The sequence below is a fragment of the Peromyscus maniculatus genome, chromosome 7 (assembly GCF_049852395.1).
Source record: "Peromyscus maniculatus bairdii isolate BWxNUB_F1_BW_parent chromosome 7, HU_Pman_BW_mat_3.1, whole genome shotgun sequence".
Taxonomy (NCBI): Eukaryota; Metazoa; Chordata; class Mammalia; order Rodentia; family Cricetidae; genus Peromyscus; species Peromyscus maniculatus.
Genome location: NC_134858.1, coordinates 5306921 through 5327300, shown reverse-complemented (window position 1 = coordinate 5327300; position 20380 = coordinate 5306921). Strand labels below are relative to the sequence as shown.

General features: G+C 44.3%; 1 long non-coding RNA gene across 1 annotated transcript; it reads right to left on the bottom strand.

Moving 5' to 3' along the window:
• Positions 1–1299: 1299 nt before the first annotated feature.
• On the bottom strand, positions 1300–20246 carry LOC121830734 (uncharacterized). The gene is made up of 3 exons (XR_006073912.2): positions 19920–20246; positions 18140–18305; positions 1300–3005 (listed from the first exon to the last, which is right to left on the bottom strand). It is a non-coding gene; the product is annotated as an uncharacterized LOC121830734 (long non-coding RNA).
• Positions 20247–20380: the final 134 nt, after the last annotated feature.

Below are 20380 nucleotides of genomic sequence, written 5' to 3'. Positions count from 1 at the left end.
CTGTAGAAACAAAAGCAAAACCTCGTCCCCAACGTAACACATATCCTGGTTTCCATTCTGAGGTCAGTACATCCTTAAAGTATATAGGCTGATTCAATTCTGTAGTTTTTTTTTCTATTATCCAATGTCTCTCTGCAACTGTTGTTCCTTTCTCATTAGCATTGAGAAAATTCAAAGTTAATAGAGCATTATGCAGTCTATTTCTGGGGGGGGTTTATTACCCCTTTCTGTTTATTTAGCATATGTATGTGTATATCTGTGTGTCTCTGTATATATATATATATAGTGTGTGTGTATGTATGTGTGTGTCTGTGTGTATGTAGTGTGTGTCTGTGTGTATGTCTGTGTGTGTGTCTGTGTATGTAGTATGTAGTGTGTATATGTGTCTGTGTATCTCTCTGTATGTAGTGTGTGTGTGTGTGTGTGTGTGTGTGTGTGTGTGTGTGTGTTGGCCTACATTTTCCTCAACACCATTGTGGAGGTCAGAGGACAATTTGTTGAGTTCATTCTCTCCTTCCACCTTTACGGGAGCTCCAGCAAATGAGCCCAGGCTTGTGCAACAAACACTTTCCTCTTTGTGGGACTCAATAGCCCTAGGGTGTTCACACTGTAACTGCTCTATCGCTCCCACACTGTTTTTTCTTTACTTCATTTGGGAAGCTGAAAATACACCCTCAACCCCGTAGCTAGAGTTTTCCTGCCTGGCCCACAGTCAGGACAAATCTCTCTCACCTGCCAGTCCCATAGCCGCTCAGACCCAACCAAGTAAACACAGAGACTTATATTGCTTACAACCTGTATGGTCGTGGCAGGCTTCTTGCTAACTGTTCTTACAGCTTAAATTAATCCATTTTTATAAATCTATACCTTGCCACGTGGCTTGTGGCTTCCCGGCATCTTCACATGTGGCTTGTCATGGTGGCTGGCAGTATCTCCTCCCACCTTCCTGTTCTCTCAATTCTCCTGTTAGTCCCGCCTATACTTCCTGCCTGGCCACTGGCCAATCATTGTTTTATTTATTGACCAGTCAGAGCATTTGACATACAGACCATCCCACAGCACAACCCCACATTCATATCTAGCTTTACTTATCTGAGATGGCTCATGGAATGCCAAGCAGAGAAGCACCGTCTTCTCAGTGATACCGGCATCGGTTCAGATCTTAATGAATTTGGAAGGGTGCCTGGAGTTGAAAGCAGACCTGTGTATCTGCAGTCACCTCAAGACCTGCCCAGAACCTAACAATTTCCCATCGGATCAACCGGGAAAAGAACTGTGTCTATTCAACTCTGGATTTTTAACTTAGGTACTTTATTCAAGCAAAATAAAAAGTAAGTTCAGATTCAGATCATTGCTTGTGATGGTTTTGTTTTTTGTGTGTTTGTTTGGAAATTTGTTATTTACCTAGCCAAGGCCTCTTCCCTCTCTGTCTACCAGGGAGTCTGTTGAACTCCTAGTCTTTCCTTCTGCCCTCTCAGAGGTCACCCTAACTGCTCTGAGGTCTTGACTGCCTTGAACTGATAGAGAGGCAGCAGTCAGCGTGCCTCGAGGAGGGTCTCTCTAAGGAGCCACAATAAAACTTAAGTGATGACAGTGATCCAGAGCATAAGACAGCCATTTGGTGATGGTATGCATCTCTGCAGCTTATCATACGAGTAGCATCTCCATGAGTCAGTGGTCCTCAAAAGAAATCCCAAGACAAGATCCCAAATTGATACCATCTTCAGAAGAAACCCAAGAAGAGCCTCTGAAATGACACAGTCCAGGGATCTTGCTTGAGATTGTTCTCTTCCAGTTAAAGAATTAAAAGGCCGGAAGAGTCTGGAGTACAAGAGATGGCAGCAGAGAAATCTCAGACACCACAGACAGCAGCCAACAGAATCAGCCATTAAAGAAAGGTGTTTGTTGGGGGTGAGGAAATACTTGCTCACAGCAGGCATGAAGAGGAAAAGACCCTCCACAGCAGAGGGCACTCTGACAGCAGAGATGGCCCGTCTCCCTGGTTTTTGCATTATTGGTTTCACTTCCTAGTGATGACAGTAATATCTACTTCTCGACCTTTTAATTTGGAGTTCACACTGGCTTCCGGAAGTTCAGTTCCTATTCTTTTGGTTTTGGTGTTCCTGTGCTCTGCATTGTAATGGTGGTGGTGGGCAGGGAACTCGTTCCTGAGAAGCAAACTGTGCAAGAATGGAGGTGAGCTAGTCTGGGAGCTGTGAAGTTCTTGTCTTAATTCTTGTTGAGTTAACATATAAGTCTTGAATGTGTTGACTCCTTCAAGAGTCTGTTCTGCACTCGAGGTCTCACAAGGATGAATTACTGTGTAAAACAATCCACATTTAAATTATTTTACTTTTATGTATATGAGTGTTTTGTCTGCATATGTGTGTATGTACCACGTGGATGCCTACTACCCAAAGAGGCCAGAAACAGCTGTTAGATCCCCTGGAACTGGAGTAACAGGTAGTTGTGAGCCATCATGTGGGTGCTGGGAACTAAATGAATCTGGGTCCTCTGCAAGAGCAGCCAATGCTCTTAGCCACAGAGCTGTCTCTCCAGCCCCAACATTCGGCATTTAAAGGTGCACGTTCCTGGCCTGGGGCTTGGTTAGCAGAAGACTTGCCTAGTAAACACAGACCTTATGCTCAATCCCCAGCACCAAACAGAATTGGATATGATGGTACAAGCCAGTAACCCCAGCACTAGAGACGGGGAGGCAGGAGGATCATAAGTTCAAGGCCATCCTTGGCTACATAATGAGTTTGAAGCCAGCTTGTGCTACATGAGGGTCTGTCTATCAATTAATAATTTCCCCAGTGTTTGCTTCTGAATTGCTTTTGGTTCGCTGCTTCCCTGTGTTAGATGCCATTCAGTGTGTGTTAACTTCAAGTTCACTGTGGCTCACAGTTTGGAGGTGCCGGGTCATGTCTGCAGACACATGCGGCATGAAGCCTCTGGTGGCAGATGAGCAGCACACAACAAAGCCATGCATCTGTGGCCAGGGTCTGAAAGAAAGGAAGAGGGGAGTTGGAACATGCTCCCAGTAACTAACTGGAAGGCTTCCCACTATTCACCGCTTCCTAAAGGTCCTCTCACCTCCCAGAAGCATGAACCCCTGGAGAACATTCTACAAAGAGCAAACTGCTTTTTGTTTTGCTCCATAGGTAAACCTTCTTCAATTTCATACAAGTTCATTGATGAAAATGTTGAGTAGGATAGAACTTAAATAAAAAGTCCTCTGTGTTGTGCCCAGATCGTGACCCCCAGAGAGACCACCAAAGACGAGCATGCCGGAATGCAAAAGCAAGGTTTAATTCTGGATATCCAAAAGCAATACAAGCCTAGGCAGGGACTTTGTCCAATACATCCAACGCAGTGGAGGCTGGAGGAAGTGTCCACCTGTCTGCAAGCTCAGTTTTTAAAGGGAAAAGTCACAAGGTTACATCATTTAGGCGTGCTAGTACGGGTACAATTCTGATTGGCTCGCTTCTAGGGACTTCTAGAAATTACTTCTAAGGGAGTGGTTACCCACCACCATTTCTCATTGGCTGCCCTCAGGTGGGGGCATTTCTGTGGCCAGTTACCCTGGAAACCAGGGAGAGGACATTCCATAGTCCAGCAGGCATTACCTCGTGACTATCTTGTGACTCTGTACTTTTACACTTCCTGGTTTCTGAAATCTGAACTGACTGGTTTCAGTAACTAATGGCCTATTCCCAAAAGGAGAAATCTTAGGCCTTAATTTTTGAGTGAAAGCATTTCTAAGATGGCTCATTTTGGTCTCACACTCTGGAGAGCTGGGGAGAGAGCACAGTGTCTTATTTGGGTTTCTATTGCTATGATGAAACACCATGATCAAAACAATTGGGGAGTCTTAGGTTTCAAACCTGGGACAAACAGGTGAGGTGCCTATTTAACATATCACAGTGGACAATGGCCACCAGGTTCTCCCTACACCTCTCAGTCCCTATCTGTTAACAGGACCCTCCTGGCTAGCATACCCCACCCACTACTCTGAACTCTCCAGGCCAGAGGCTGGATTGCTCTTCTCCCAGCTGCCCTTCCCTATATAATCCAACCATTTTGGCTATATGTCTACTTGATTTGGACCTCCTGGCTGCTGTGTCTGGTGTAGTCCATGCACCACTCCCGAACTCCCACCCACCCTACCCCACCCCACCCCACCTCACCCCTGGCCTCCTTACTTGGCTCAGAGTCCTTATCTGCCCTGGACACTCCCAGATGTCCCTGCCTCTGGCTACGTTCTCCCACATATCCATAATAAATTTTTTCCTCTACCATACCTAGGAGTAGCCATGTCCTTTCCTTTTTATTTCTTTTTTTTATTCAAGGGGAGGGAAGGGTTTATTTGGCTTACACTTCCACATCTCTGCTCATCATCTGAGGAAACAGGACAGGAACCCAAATAATACAGGAACCTGGAGGCAGTAGCAGAGGCAGAAGCCATGGAGAGGTGCTGCTTACTGGCTTGCCCTCCATGGCTTGCTCAGCCTGTTTTTTTATAGAATCAGGACTACTAGCCCAGGATGACCCCACCCACAATGGGCTGATCCCTTCCCCATGAATCACTAATTAAGAAATTGCCTCACAGGCTTGCATACAGGCCGATCTTATGGAGGCATTTTCTTTATTGAGGATCCCTCCTCTCAGATGACTCCAGCTTGTGTCAAGTTGACATAAAACTAGCCAGTAAACTCAGTTCATAGGGTGTTTGCCTTACAAGCAGGAGAACCTGAATTTGAATCCCCAATATCCACACAGAAAGCTGTACATGGTGGTATGTGCCTGTAACCCCAACACTGGGAAGGCAGAGACAGGAAGTCCTAGGTTGACCAGAAGCCAGCCTAGCCAAATAAGTGAGCCAGGAGGAAGGCTAAGATGTCTCAGTGGGCTGCTGTGGAATAATCCTTTTGTACACTGTGAAGATGTGTTCCTGTCATTGTTAATAAAGAGCTGACTGGCCAATAGCTAGGCAAGAAGAGGTAGGCAGGAGATCCAAACTGAGAGAATGACTGGGAAGAAGAGGGGCGGAGTCACCAGCCAAATGCAGAGGAAACAGGAGATGAGCATGTATCCTGAAAAAAGGTACCACCACATGGTAGAGTGTAGATAAGAAATATGGGTTAATTTAAGTTGTAAGAGCTAGCTAATAACAAGCCTAAGCTATCAGCTGAGTATTTATAATTAATAATAAGTCTCCATGTTGTTTATTGGGGAGCTGGCGGTCACAAAGAAAAACCCCACCTGCTGTGGGATATCTTTCTGTATGCTGTGAATATATGTGTTGCTCCCATTGGCTAATAAATAAAGCAGCTTTGGCCTATGGCAATACAGCTTAGAGGCAGGCAGGAAATCCAAGTAGAGATAAAGAGAGAAGTGTGGAATTGGAAGACAGCAGCCCACCGTCCAAACAGCAACATGTAATGAGACACAGGTAAAGCCACGGAAAATGTGGTGATACATAGATTAATAGAAATGAGTTTAGTTAAATTATAAGAGCTAGCTAGCAAGAAGCTTGAGCTATAGGCCATACAGTTTGTAATTAATATTAAGCCTCTATGTAATTATTTTATGGGCTGTGGGACCAAGGGTGGGAGAGATTCATCCAGACCTCAGGGCCAGGTGGGACTGGAGAAACTTCCAGCTACACCTACCTACAAATGGTGCCACAAATCTGGCCATGTATGTCCACATAAAAACTGAGAAAGCTTAAGAAAAGGTTCCAAATATACAAAAATGGAGCCTAACATGGCTTCCTAGTCTCACAGTCTCATGCCAGCCACAATACAGAGATGCATCTCCCAGCAGCTGTGTGCAGGATGGAGCCAGCCACCAGCCATCATGCACCAGCACTATGCACTAAGCTGACCATGCCAGCAGCTGACATAGCAATTTAAGATTTGTCTCATGCAATCAAAGAACACTACAGATGCTCAATAAAGACAGACCCAGACAAAAGAAATCTCTAAACAGGTTACAGTGTGTTTAAAGATGTAAATAGGCTTGAGAAGGAAAGGAGAAAGGATATAGACAGTCATAGAAAAAAATAGTTTAAAAAAGTCCTTTAACAAGAAATAAAGTAATATAAAAGAGAGAAGTCATGTAAAGATGGAAAATACACAGGAGTCTGGATCCTGTGTGTTATTATGTTGTCTTTGAAGTTTTTGAATGCTGATGAACAAACAATAGCTGCTGAGAGACATTGGATTGTAAAGTTGCTGGATTAAACCAATGTATATTTTTAAAATGTCTTGACTTCACAAAGGAAGTCAAAAGATATGTTGCTTTGGGGAAGAGGTTGTGCTTTTGTTCCCACAGAAAATGGAAGGCTGTGGATTGATTTAAGGTTGATAAAGATTAAGTTTGATCGAGGAAGACCCCTCTGAAACATAAACAAATAAACCTAAAAAAACTACAAGATATATGATGTATATTTTACCTGCTCAAACAGCTCATTTTTGGCTGGCTTTAGTACAACACACAGTCTATACTTACATTAATGCAGATATGTATATTTCCTTTAAAGGTTTGTGTATTTTCAGAACAAGGGTCCAAACACCAATGAAAACAAATGGCCCAGGTGATCCAGCATTTTAAAATGCCTCTGTTATAATTTCCTCAGAGTTCTCCATCCAGAACAGCTTCAAGGCTGCTGGATGAGATGGTCCAGCCTCACAGACTACTCCAGTCAGGACTTAACCATTATCTTGAATTTTTTCAGGGTTCCCCAAAGATGCCAGCATTCCAAGACAACAGGAAGCACTCTAGAAAAAACAATGCTTGTATTCTCAAAAGATGGGTTATGGATATTTGTCATCATTTGGGATGGGGGTTGGTTACAAACTATAATTGGTCATAGTCAAGGAAAAGGCTAAACAAAGGAGTTAAATTCAAAGATCTTTCTAAAGAAAAAAAGGGGGATCTAATATAGAAATGATGAAATAAAAGGCTTTATTATGGAATCTACTTTAATCCAAAAAACAACTATTAATCTCAAAATATTTTTCATTGGTATGGATTTTTTATTGATAGATTGGTATGGTTTATTGATAGAAACTTAAAGTTAATTTTGTTATATGTTTCTACTCTTGTTTGGGGTATTGTGTTTATGCAGCTCATTTTTTTTTAATTAAGAAATTTTCTACTCACTCTACATACCACCCACAGATCCCACCTCCTTCCTCCTCTTACCCCTCACCCCCCCATCCCCACATCCTCCAAATCAAGGTCTCCCATGGGGAGTCAGTAGAGCCCAGCACATGGAACCAAGGCAGGTCCAAGGCCCTCCCCGCCACACCAAGGTTACACAAGCTGCCCCACCGCAGGCTCCAGGCTCCCAAAAGCCTGCCCATGTACCAGGGATGGATCTTGATCCCCTACCCCCATGCTCAGGTGTCCCCCCAAACAGTTCAGGCTAAACAATTGTCTCCCATATCCAGAGGGCCTAATCCAGTCCCATGGGGGCTCCACAGCCACTAGTCTACAGTTCATGGGTCTCCACCAGTGTGGCTGGTCATCTATGCACATCTTCCCATCATGATCTTGATGTCCCCTGCCCACAGAATCCCTCCTCTCTCCCATCAACTGGATTCCTGGAGCTTAGCCTGGTACCCAGCTGTGGATCCCTGTATCTACCTCCATCAGTCACTGGATGATAGTTGGGGTAGTCACTAGACCAGTCACCAGAGTAGACCAGCGCAGGCACCCCCTCGATCAGTGCCAGCAGTCCAAGGTGCGGTCATCCCTGTGGATTCCTGAGAGCTTCCCCTGCACTCTGCCTCTTCCCACTCCCATGATGTCTTCATCTATCATGGTTATCTCCTTCCCTGCTCTCCCACTCTGTCCCTGCTCCAGCTCAACCCTCCCATTTCCCTATGTTCTCACCCCCTATTTCTTGCCCTTCCATCACCCCTCCCCACCCCTATGCAGCTCATTTTAAAATGTAATTTATAATTAAAAATACAGAATAGCCATCTATGATAAACTTATAGTCATATTAGGTACATTTTCAAAGTTAAACAGATATATTTAGAAAGATAGATGGTCTTCAAACACTTCAAAGACCTACATAATATGGCATTTAAGATATTTAGTAACCTGAGGCTTTTCATGACAGTGAGACACGTCTGCTCCTGACAGCACCCATCTACTTCAAAGAAGATGATGGGCATCTGCTGTGGGATGTTCTGTATGTTAAATGTGTTGCTCTGATTGGTTAGTAAATAAAACACTGATTGGGCCAGTAGTCAGGCAGGAGGAAGTATAGGCAGGACAAGGAGGAGAAGAATTCTGGGAAGTGGAAGGCTGAGTCAGAGACACTGCCAGCCGCCACCACGACAAGCCGCATGTAAAGATGGCAGTAAGCCACAAGACATGTGGCAAGGTATAGATTTATAGAAATGGACTAATTTAAGCTATAAGAACAGTTAGCAAGAGGCCTGCCATGGCCATACAGTTTGTAAGCAATATAAGTCTCTGTGTTTACTTGGTTGGGTCTGAGTGGCTGTGGGACTGGTGGGTGAGAGAGATTTGTCCTGACTGTGGGCCAAACAAGAAAACTCTAGCTACAGGCATCAAAGAACCTCCCTGTGGGGTTTACTTTCTTTGTGGCAAAAGCTAGTCATTTGGGCAAAAAACTGCCCTTGCTTCAACTGCTGACAGTACGCTATCCAAACTAGACCAGTAGGATGCAAAAAAAAAAAAAAGCAACTGCCAAACTTTATCAAGACAAGGTAGAACAGTCCTTCAAAGTTTCCTGCTTCTCAGAAATGTCCGCCAGATATACTAGGCCTATAGGCCAAAGATGGATGCCCCAAAATTACAGAGCAATTTTGGGTGACTGTCCAGGCAGCCAGATGTCTGTTGTTAGGTAGTATTACACTCTTCTGGGGTCTTTGATGGAGTTAAAGACTAAATAGTTAAGCTTATAGTTTTAGAAGTAAATTAGGTATAAAACTTTAGACTCACAAAGATAGATATTTTCATTAAATTTGTCAAATACAAATGGACTGTGTATTGTAACTGTAATTCTTACTTGATAACTGTTTTTGTTGTACATAATTTTACTATGTTAAAGTTAAAACCTTTTTTTAATTAGACAAAAAGGGGGAAATACTGTGGAATAATCCCTTTGTACACTGTGAAGATGTGTTGCTGTCATTGTTAATAAAGAGCTGACTGGCAAATAGCTAGGCAAGAAGAAGTTAAGCAGGCGATCCAAACTGAGAGAATGCTGGGAAGGAGAGGGGCAGGGTCACAGCCAGATGAAGAGGAAGCAGGAGGTGAAGAGGCATACACATGCCAAGTAGCTGCGATGACCCGCCTCTAATCCCAGAACTGAAGGCAGAAATGACCTGGGTCAGATGAGAGACCCTGCCTTAATACACACACACAGTAGAGCACAGTTGAGGAAGGAACACAACTCAACCTGTGGCCTCCACACTAACACCTGTGCATGTGCACGTGCACTCACACACACACACTGATAGTGCTTTCAGATTGGAACAGTTGGGAAGAAAACTGCCCACCAAGGTCATTCAGTATCAGTCATTGGATAGTGTCTTCTGAAGAAAACAGTGTTAGCTTTTCATTGTGTCCATGTGAGCAACTTTTCTTTTCATATAGTTCACAGAGGGGGGCCTTACCCAAGAAACTCTGCTAACTCAATGAAGATTTTTCTCCCATTTGTTTTTTTTTTACAGAATTTCATGATTTTAAACTTTGCATCTAAGTCTAGTACATTTTGGTTTTGTGTATGACACAGTATGATTCAAAATTATTATTTATTCACATTTAATCATTCCATGTGTTCAAAAAAGCAATCTTTTTGCAATTGAACTGCCTACCACTTACATTAAAATCTATGGTCCAGGGGTTGGGGCTTTAGCTCAGTGGTAGAGCGCTTGCCTAGCAAGGGCAAAGCCCTGGGTTCGGTCCTCAGCTCCGGAAAAAAAAAAAAAATCTAAGGTCCAGTAAGACACTTTGAGCAGAGATGTGACAAGGTCCTCTAAACAAAGTCATGCACCTGTAATAAGGAGAACTGATTATAATAAAACAAAAGTAGGAGAGAAATGCCAGCACTCAGGAGGCTGAGGCAGGGGGATTGCTGAGAATTCAAGGTAAGCCTGGGCCATAATAGTGGTGGTGAGAGTGTTGCTCAGCTGATGAAGGCACGTGCCACCAAGCCTGACCTGAGTTCGATCCCTAGGACCCACTCAGTACAAGGGAAACCAGTTCCCACAGTTGTCCTCTGACCTCCACATGTAAGTGCGCGCACACACACACACACACACACACACACATACACACACACACACTGTATAATAAATTATTTCCAAAAAGAAAACAAAAAGAAGAGAGATAATGTAAATTTGTAGTCCAGGTGAGAAATGACAGAAGGCTGGACAGGTGGCAAGCAGAGTAATGATGCAATTTTGTTTTAATTGGCATTTCCCTGGTGACTGAAGGTGTTAGCTCTCTTTTGTGCTGTTTTCTTCCATTTATCCTCTAGGGTGAGTATCCGTTCAAACCACTGAGCCACTCTTCCTCAGCTTCCTTTAGACGCTGGCATCTAGTATTCACTGGACAGTGTAAAACAAGGGAGCGACAAGATCTGGTGTGGCTTTGTGGTCTAAGGTCTGATGACAGCGACCATTGATGTGGCTCTCCCAACCATTTTACATCTTCAGTGATCAGTCTGTTCTAATCATGTGTCCCATTTCAGATAGCTTACTTCTCTGATCCTGTGGGGGATTTTAAACAGTGGCAAGATCTTTTAACAAGTATATACACCTGCTCTGAGCAGAAGGATGATGATGAAATCAACGCAGAATGAGAGCTCCGTTAGGAGCTTGTCCTCTAAGTGGGAAACACCTGACAGGGAAGGGCACAGACTAGGAATATTCTAGAAACAGTTTATAGAAATTGCACAAAGAAAAATAGGAATCTAGAATATTTTGTTTTGTTTTATGTACTTAATTTAAGTTACATTTTTGTTTTGTGTGCCTGAGTGTGGACATGTATGGCTATCAGGGCATCAGGAACCTGCTAAGCTACCTCACCAGCCATATACACACATATATGGAGACAGCTTATTGCTGTGTAGCTCTGGTTAGCCTAGCATTCCCTATGTAGATCAGGCTGGCCTTAAACTTGTGGTAATCCTCTTGCCTCTGCCTCCCAAATGCCATAATTACAGGTTTGGGACACCACACCCAGCTTTTTGTTGTTGTGTTATTGTATTTGAGGCCAATCTCCTCCTGTAGCCCAGACTGAATGCACGTCAGTCTCCTGCCTCTGTCTCCAGAGTCCCAGGGCGATAAGTGTGAGCCACTATGCTAGCTTTTTGGGTGTTTTGGTTTGGTTTTGAGACGTGGTCCTGCTGCACAGCCCAGGCTCCCCTATTTCCTGTATTTTGGACTCAAACTGCAGAGCACATGGAGAACTGGAAAAGCAGCGGAGAAACAGGAGGGAGACGGTTAATGCTGACCACATGAGAGCAAGTGCTGGCTACACACCAATGTCCCATGCTAAAAAGGCATTGTAGATGAGAGGTGGAAGTCCCAGATTTTAAAAATTAGCCTATGGATGGGGATGGTTTCTTAGTTATTTTTCTATTGCTGTGAAGAGACACCATGATCAAGACAGCTTTAAACAAACTGGTTTTGGGGACGCAGTTTCAGAGGGTGTGTCCATGATCGTCATGGTGGGGACATGGCAGCCAGCCAACAGGCACTGGAGCAGCTTACACCCCGGCCCACAGGCACAAGGAAGAGAGAGCGGACTGGGGAACCTCACTCTCGAACCCCAGATTCTCCTCTCTGTTGATGGCAGAGGGGCCTGTGCAGGACAGTGTGTTCAAAGGAGGGCTTCAGGGAATGAGTCTCTACAGGAGTGATGTACTCAGGCCAGAGACAGAACAGACATCAGCACAGTGAAAACAGGGCATGTGGCGGCTCAAGCCAGACAGCAAATACTAGTCCTGCATTCATCCCACAAGGCCATGTGCTGCTCCTCTATGCCAGACATCTCAAGTGCTCAGGCTCCATCACTGAGCCAAAACAGAAGGAGAGTCCCAGCGCTCTCAGGCCGGAAAATGAAAGGAGTCAGTGTTATCAGAGTTTAGAGAACAAGCGAAACAGTGTGACTCTAGATGGGGTGAAGAGGTAGGCAGAAGCCAGAGGACTACTGTCCTGGCATAATTTCAGGATTCTAATATATGGGCCAGCTGGCTGTGAAAGTTCATTCCTATTATCCCATCACTCAGGACACTGAGGCAGGGGAATTGCCATGAGTTCAAAGCCAGTCTGGGCTACATAGCAAGATCCTATCTCAAAAAACCAAACCAACAAATAAACAGAAACACAACAGTGCATGATCAGATGGTTTGGGCTGCTGTTGATGTTTATTTGTTTTGAGAGCAGGAGAATGTTCTGGGGACTTAAACTACGGTCTCATGCCTGCTAAACATATACTGTACTCAAACAGCAAGCCACACCCAAGCCCCCAAATTATTTGTTTAAGTGATTACTCCCAATGCCGTGTACTGCCATTTCCTTTCTGTCTTTTCAGCTTTTAGAAGACCACTCTGCAGCTAATCACAGCCCAGCACATGAAGTTTCTGTACAAATAATATGCATTCAATAAACAACAATGACTAGCATTTGAGTGCCTACTGTGTGCTGAGACTGGTCTAACTATGCCCCATGTATCAACTCATGAATCCTCAAAACATACCATCTTGCTTAGCTGGCTGAATTAGAGGCAATGGATTTATTTAGGTCATAGGAGCCCAGATATACCCAAGAATCTTAAGAAATCTGTGTGGACAGAGAAGCAACAGACAAGGAAACCAGCAATAAAACTCCAAGTACAGCTTCATGTGCCTTAGCATCCTCTCCACAACAAGGATTTAAAGTGACATTGACAGTGAGCTACGGACTAGGAAATGCATAGACCTGAAGACGCTCCTGATTCTATAGCCAAGAGGATGAGCAAGCACGTGTGACTGCCTCTAGGACCCTGCATGGGCTTGTTTGGCAAAACCATTTCAAATGCTTCAAAGCATAACAATCTCTCAAACACATCAGCAAAGGCCCTTCCCTTTCTGGAAATACGTATATAACCATTTAAAAATCTCAAGAATTTGTTATCTGGGATCTGCAAAGAGACTTGTCTGGTTGGCTTCTCCCAACTTGCCCTGCAGTGATGTGACATTGAACACACAAATGGAAAAGACACCTGTGGCCTGAAGCAGCTGCACCTCCGTGACTGGGAAGCTAGATAAATGTCACCATACAAGAGGCCCTGGGGAACAGCTGCCACCTGAGCACTGGAGATATGACCACAGTTCCAAGTGAGAAAACAACACCTGGTGTTTAGAGGGTGAGAAAAGACAATATGGGTGCTTGTCAGTGCTAATGTGATGGGGCTCTAACCAAATTCAGCTCAACACACAACCCTGTGGTCCAGCGCTGGGGGTATGGCTCAGTTGGTGCAGTGCTTGTCCAGCCAGCACAGCATGCACCAGGCTGGGCAGTATGAATTTGTAAGCCCAGCACTCAGGAGATGGAGACAGGAGCATCAGGAATTCAAGGCAAGCCTGGGCTACATGAGACCTTGTCAGAGCAAACAAAAAAACAAACAAACAAACAAACAAACAAACCGCTAAACCAGACATTGTAAACCAGCTAATTGGTATTGATCTGGCTCTGATGACTGTCCTCTACGTGTTTAAATGCTCAGTCCCCAGGGTTGGTACTGTTGGGTAGTTGAGACCATTAAGAAGCAGGGTTCAACAGGAAGTACACAGGCCCTGGGAGGCCTGCCCTCAAAGTGGGTTGTGGAACCCAGGTCTCTGTTTTCTGCTTCCAGAATGAGATGGTAAATAGCTCACTCCATCACAGGCCTCACCGAGAGTTCCAAACCTTGGAGCCACTTGTTCTGAAATCACAACCAACAAGAGCCCAAGTCACCCTTTCCTCTGTCAGTTGGCTGAGGTTTCTTTTTCTTTTTCTTTTTCTTTCCTTTTATTGAAATGATTTTTTTCCTCACATAATATATCCTACTTACGGTTCCCCTGCCTCTGCTCCTCCCAGTTCTTCCCCACCTCCTCCCACTTTCTGTATCTCAGTAAAAAACAAACAGGTGTCTATGGGATGGTAATAATATAAGATAGATAAGATAATAAGATAAAACAAAAACTAACACATTGAAATTGGACAAACAAACAGAAGAAAAAAGCTCAAGAGTAGGCACAGAAACAAAGACCCACTTGTTCACATACTCAGGAATCCCATAAAAACACTCAACTGAAAGCCATAATATATATGCAAAGGACCTATAGGCTAAAAAGAAAGGATATATTTTAAATTTGTAAATATAAAATATATTTTTAATATTTATTTTTTTTAATTTATTATATATAATTATTAAATTTTTTAATTTTAAAAAAGGAAGAGCTCTGACAGGACATTATGAGACAAGAAACCTCCAAAGACATCATTAAGTTCATATTCCATTGACCATCTACTGCTGGGCACGCAGCCTTCTCCAGTAAGGCTCCCTTGAAGGAAACTAAATTTTCATTTGCAAGTGGTTATCAATTGCATCTGGGTTAGGGATGGGGGAGTGTGTCCACTTCTCCTTTCAGCTCTAGGACCCATACAGGCCTTGTGCATGCTGCCTCAGTCTCTGCAAGTTCATATGTGAGTCTATCCCATTGATTTAGATGACCTTGTTTCCTTGGTGCCCTCCATCCCCTCTGGCTCTTTCACTCTTTCTGCCTCCTCTTCTGCAGGATTCCCTGAGCTCTGAGGGGAGGGATTTGATAGAGATATCCCACTTAGAGCTGAGTGTTCCAAGGCCACTCACTGTCTGCATAACGTCTGACTATGGATCTCTGTATTTGTTCCATCTGCTGAAGGAGGAAGTTTCTCTAGTGATAGCTGAGTGAGGTACTGATCTTTGAGTATTAGCTGAGTATTGACAGCAAGACAAAGCTAGCTGGGATGCTTTCCCCTGGGCACTCCCAAAGAATTCCTGGATTAACTACAGATTTTTAAATTTATCCATGATGAAAGCATAAGAACCAAGAGTCACCTTCTCACGGATATGGTACCCATATCTGTAACCCCAACACTTGAGAGGTAGAGCAGGAAGATCCCGAGTTTAATTGTGAATTCAAGACCACCCTGAGAGACATGAGATCCTGTCTCAAAAAACAAAACAAAACAAAAACCTCTAAACAAATTATGGCCTGGGATGGGATATGGCTTAGTACTTAGCAGGTAGTTCAACTAGCGTGTACAAATGATCAATCCCTAAGACCATACAAAACTTAGCCAGCAGGCTTGCTCCTATAACCTCAGGACTCAGGGTGTGGATGGAAGATCAGAAACTCAAACATTCTCAGCTACTACACAACTGAATCGGAGGCTAGCCTGGGAGACAAGAGACCCTGCCTCAAAGGAGAAAAAAAAAGTCACTTGGGCAGGCAAAGGCCCTTGCTGCCAACCCTGACTCCCACATGGTGAAGGAGAGAACTGATTCCCTAAAGTTGTCCTCTGACTTTCACTCGTCACATGCTCGATATCTCTCCCTTCCCTCTTCCCTCTCTCAAAATAAATAAAATGTTTTTAAAAGGTCGCTTTCTCTCCCATTAAACCCTTACTTCTACTGGCCAGTTTCTCCGAGACTAGACCCCCATCCCCACCCAGCTTGTGTCTTTAGCTCTCTTCTGCATTGAGGACAATGGTAGAGGCCCTTGCCTTGCCTTAGCCACACACCCCTGGCCCAGCCCCCTCTTAAGTGCTGAAAATTTATATAATTAGGAAATTGGGTACCTTGCTTTATATCATTTTGTAAACTATGTAAAACAAATATAAACCAAAAGCTGGGGTTCTGCAATATAATCTAATTTTTATAGAAACCAAACAAAGGCCACCAAACACTGTTATACCCAGTGGGAAGTGGAAGGAGCTGCTTGGCTTGCCAGCCCTGCTGAACTTAACACTAATGTGAAAGCCAGCCAGCACTGCTGTCATGGAAGAGACAGCCTCCAGTCCCTGCTTGTTTACCTCTTCCAGGGGCCCTGACTCCTCCCAGGAAATTTCTCCTCCAGAAACTGAAAGCGGTGAGGTTCAGCCCCAACCTTTACCTGAAGATGCATTCCATCGTGAACAGGCTGCTGCTGCTGCTGCACTAAACAAAACCTAATAGACAAGAGTGTGGATGCTCAGCTCATGCTGCGGCAGACACCGGGCTCTATCAGAAAGCACACACACACACACACACACACACACACACACACACACACACACACACACAGCTCTCATGAGTAAACCAACTTGAAAACTGTTGGGTCACCATCACAATCAGTCACGTAGAGAGGCAGGCAGATTTTTAGGCTGAACCCTAAAATCAGTGATTTCACTATGTGGCCTATAAAGTAATTTATACTTAAAGCATTACTTACAGAGTTAATATGAAAAATTTAAAAGTCTGGGCCAGGAGATGGCTCAGAGGTAAAGGCCTCTCCTGAACAAGCCTGGACACCTGAGTTTAATCTCTGAAGGAGAGAACTGACTCCATGAAGTTGTCCTCTGACCTCCATATGCATGCTGTGGATACACATAAATACACAAACATTATGATGAAAAAAGTTTAACTATAAAAATACACAATTTAGCTGGGCATAGTGATGCATGCTTTTAATCCCAGAATTTGGGAGGCATTGACAGGCAGATCTCTGTGAGTTTAAGGTCAGCCTAGTCTACAGAGCAAGTTTCAGGCTAGCCAGGGCTATACAGTGAGTCTCAAAAAAAATTATATATATATATATATATATATATATATATATATATATATATATAACTAAAAATTAAATGTATTTTGTAAATTAAACATATAAACGTTATTTATTTTGGCTTTTGTCTAAAGGCAAGGTGTCATGTGGCCTAGAGCATGCCCCCAATTCTCTGAGCACCCAAAGATAACCTTGAACTTCTAATCCTCCTGCCTTTACCTTCTAAGCACTGGTAGCACAGAAGGGGCCACAACTCCCAGCCTTTTGTTGCTGTTTGGAAAGGGGTCTCACTCTATGTGGCCCTGATTGGACTTCACTTCCTGTATAGATCTGACTAACCTAGATATCTCAGTGATCCGTCTGCCTTCAATTCCCAAGTGATGGGATTTCAGGACTGCATCACCTGCCCTTCAAAATGTATCTGACACCATGCCACACCCCAAAACCCATATAAGGACAGAAAAGGGGCCTGGCATTGTGCTTCATGCCTATAATTCCAGCAATCTGACAGGTCAAGACAAGATTGTCCCAAGTCTGATGCTAACCTGAGCTACATTGTGACTTCAAGGCCAGCCAGGGCTACATAAGCAAGATCCTGTTTCAAAACAGCCTCTCCTGCAAGCCATGGAGAGCAAGTCAGTAAGCAGCACCCCTCCCTCTATGGCCTTCGAATCAGCTCCTGCCTCCAGGTTTCTGCCCTGTGTGAGTTCCTGTCCTGACTTCCTTCAATAGTGAACAGTGATATGGAAGTGTAAGCCAAATAAACTCTTTCCTCCCCAACTTGCTTTTTGGTCATGGTGTTTTATATGCAGCAACAAAAATCCTAACTAAGACAAGTCAGTACCAGGAGTGGGTACTGCTGTGACAGACCTGACCATGGTCTTTGTGGGAGGATTGTGGAAGAACTTTGGAACTTTGTGCAAGAAAAGCCATTGAGTTGTTCAGCACTTGGTAAGCTGTTCTGTAGGAGCTTAGAAGATAAGAATGTTGAGAGCAAAGCAGAGACAGAGGCCTGGCCTGTGAAGTTTCAGAGAGAAGTTTAAAGACTCTACCAAAGCCATTTATTGTTTTGAATTAAGATTCTTTGGTTCTTGCTATCTGAGGTTGAAAAGAATCAACTGCAATTAATGAGAGACCAGAAATACTAAAGTGAAAAGCCTTTGCTTTGCTGGGATACTGGATACTGGTTGGCTAGAGCTGAGAAATTAGTGGTGATTAAGAAGAGCCCAGCATTGTTGAGGTGAAATATTCTGGGAAATGTTTGCTCAGGGTCAGCACACACAAGCTGTATTCCAGAAGTGGCCAAGGTTGTACCTTGTGCTGGCAGTTGAACTTGGTAATGTAAGAATCACTCCGGTGGTACCGGTTTCGAAGGCGTGAAGGGGTCGTGGAGAGCAGCTGTGAGAGGCCAGGAAATGCCATTGGTGAAAGTGCAGCCCAGTTGCAGCAGAAGACCCAGGATTTTAGAGATGGTGGTGCCCTGGGATGACACAAAGAACAGCAACATCAGTGGAGTGGAGCCAGGAGACAGGCTGTGTGTGATGGAGAGGGCAGAGCCAGAGAAGTGAGCAAAGCCTGGGAGGAGCACAGAAGAATGCCAATGAATCCTCAACATTGGATGTTGAGTTATCTACACTTTGGGAGTATGGTTTTGCTTTGATTTGATTGTTGCTGTTCCCTGGTTCTTCCCTCTTGAAATAAGAAAGTATTTTTATTTTACTGGAGCCCATAGCTGAGAGACTTAGAATTTTAAAAGACTTTGGATTTTAAAAAAGATTGGCTATTTTAAAAAGACTGAACTTTTAATGTGTTTGAATTTGTAAGGGCTGTAGGATTTTATAAGTTATTTATATTTTTAATGAGAGATTTGAGGATGAATGAGAAAGGAAAGGTTGTGGCTTTACAGTGATGTGTTTGTGTGTCAATCTGACAAGGGCCAGTTGTGCTGGACAATGTTATGTCAACTCGACACAAGCTAAAGTCATCTGAGAGGAGGGAACCTCAATCAAGAAAACACCTCTATAAGATCCTGGTTGTAGTCATGCCTTTAAGGCATTTTCTTAATTAGTAATTGATGGGGGAGGGCCCAGCCCATTGTGGGTGGGGCCATCTCTGGGCTGTGGTCCTGGGTTCTATAAAAAAGCAGCTGAGCAAGCCATGAGGAGCAAGCCAGTAAGCAGCACCCCTCCATGGCCTCTGCATCAGCTCCTGCCTCCAGGTTCCTGCCCTGTTTGAGTTCCTGTCCTGACATTCTTTGATGATGAACAGCAATATGTAAACCCTAAAGCCAAATAAACCCTTTCCTCCCCAACTTGTCTTTTGGTCATGGTGTTTCATTGCAGCCACAGAAACCCTAACTAAGACAGTCTGTACTTATACCTTATAATAAAACTCCTGTTTCCTTCACAAAGACTTATGAGGGGCTAGAGAGAGAGTTCAGCAGTTAAGAGCTCTTTCTGTTCTTACAAGGTACAGGGATTCCCAGCACCCACATGGCAGCTCACAACTGTAACTCCAGTCCCAGGGGATCTGATGCACTCTTCTGTCCTCTGGGCACCAGGCTCCCACGTAGTGCACAGACATATATACAGGCCAATACTCATACACACACACACAAAATAAGTAAACAAACACAAAATTCATAAACTTTTGAATGGCAGGAAGACTGAAAGAAAAAAGAACCTATATAAGAATGTTCACAACTGCATTTCTAACAGCCTCAAACTGTAATAATAACCCAAAAGGATAAACTGTGGCATAATAATGGATGGTACACAAAGCAACACCAGAACAATGTCTCCCCGCCTCCTTCCCTCTATCTATCTACCATCTATCTCCATCTCTCTATCTGTCTTCTTGGAAGGAAATCAGTAAAGGTATAAAATCTCCCTTCTAAATCCTATCTAGCTCCTAAGACAAAAACTGAAAGCTGGCTCCTGAGAGCGATTTCAACAGGTAAACATAGGTTCATTACTGAGTAGTGTGTTGTGTTCTTTTTTTAGCCCTGAAATGTAACTTCAAAAGGAAAAGCATCAGTCACAGAAAAGCAGAATGTTCTCCTAAGCAGTCCCTTTGTCTTTCAAATCAAACCAACCTAATTAGACTTTTTCTTCCTGTAAAGTGTCTTTACACTTAGGAAACTGTCAGCTTGAGACTGTAGTCTCCGATATTAGGTCACTGGCTGGTGCAGAGTAACTAAGAGTTCCCGTCAACTCAGAGCGCCCGGGAATTTTTCGCCATCTTTTTTTTTTTTTCTTGGGGGGGGGGGGGATTCGAGACAGGGTTTCTGCATCTTACAGCCAGGCTGGGAGGAAGACGAGCTGAGGAGCTGAGCCCAGGGGCCGGTTCTCCTCGCCGCCCCCTCCTCCCCAACGGCGCCACGCCCCCAACGGCGCCACGCCCCCAACGGCGCCACGCCCCCAACGGCGCCACGCCCCCAACGGCGCCACGCCCCCAACGGCGCCACGCCCCCAACGGCGCCACGCCCCCAACGGCGCCACGCCCCCAACGGCGCCACGCCCCCAACGGCGCCACGCCCCCAACGGCGCCACGCCC